Raw genomic sequence first — 705 nt, forward strand, 5'->3', positions numbered from 1 at the left:
TCAGCCCTTCCCTCGCCCCCACAAATTGCCCTTCCTAACCCCTCCCCCCAGTTACCTTTCATTTTAGTTCGCCCACTTCCTCAGCCTCGTCACCCTTCCCTATAGCTCTCTCAGTCCTCCTTCTCCTGTTGCCCACCCCCCACCTCAGGCATTTACAGGAAGACATTTTGGAGCTACGATCTCTCTCAGACCCCCCTCCCTGTTTCTTCAAGATCCCGCCTGCAGGTTCGGTTCGGCTAGATCAGGCCCGACCCCTACCTGCGGCAGGGTTAGTGTAACGGCTATAAGCCTAGAACTGCAGACAGAGACGGCCCCGCGCTCCTTCTCCACCTCCCTCCCTAGCAGCCGGGACAGGGGTCGCGGCCCCTTTAAATGGCAGCGTTGTGGAGTGGAGCCTAATTGTTGGAGATGGAGCTTGAGCCCCCGCCCGGGGCCCCGTTAGTTGAAGAGGAAAAGATAGGCTCTGGAGCCTTGAAGCCCGCCCCCGGGAAAGGCGGCACCCCCTTTCCGCCGAAGGGCCAAGTACACTAAACCACATAAAAATGATCAACTCACCTGCTTCCCTTACCTGGCTCAAGAGTCTGCCCCCCTCACACCCGTGCCCGCCCTACCTCCTGGAGCCCACTCTACCCGTGATCCCCTCCTCTCATTCAAATGGTTCCCGGCCCCCTCCCCCTCCCCATGTCTCTTCCCTTCCCACTCCTG

The 705-nt window shown here is 59.6% G+C and overlaps 1 protein-coding gene across 9 annotated transcripts in view; it reads right to left on the minus strand.

Moving 5' to 3' along the window:
* Nucleotides 1-658, minus strand: part of ZMYM3 (zinc finger, MYM-type 3) — a 15,080-nt gene extending 14,422 nt beyond the window's left edge. For 6 of the 9 annotated variants that reach the window (XM_014547694.1, XM_014547692.1, XM_014547693.1 and 3 more), the window contains exon 1: nucleotides 259-375. The gene's annotated coding sequence lies outside the window, so the exon portion shown is untranslated. The other 3 variants (XM_014547690.1, XM_005876199.2, XM_014547691.1) reach the window with 3 other exon arrangements.
* Between the last annotated feature and the right edge of the window lie 47 nt (nucleotides 659-705).

This window comes from Myotis brandtii, unplaced genomic scaffold, assembly GCF_000412655.1.
Source record: "Myotis brandtii unplaced genomic scaffold, ASM41265v1 scaffold481, whole genome shotgun sequence".
NCBI classification, from domain to species: Eukaryota; Metazoa; Chordata; class Mammalia; order Chiroptera; family Vespertilionidae; genus Myotis; species Myotis brandtii.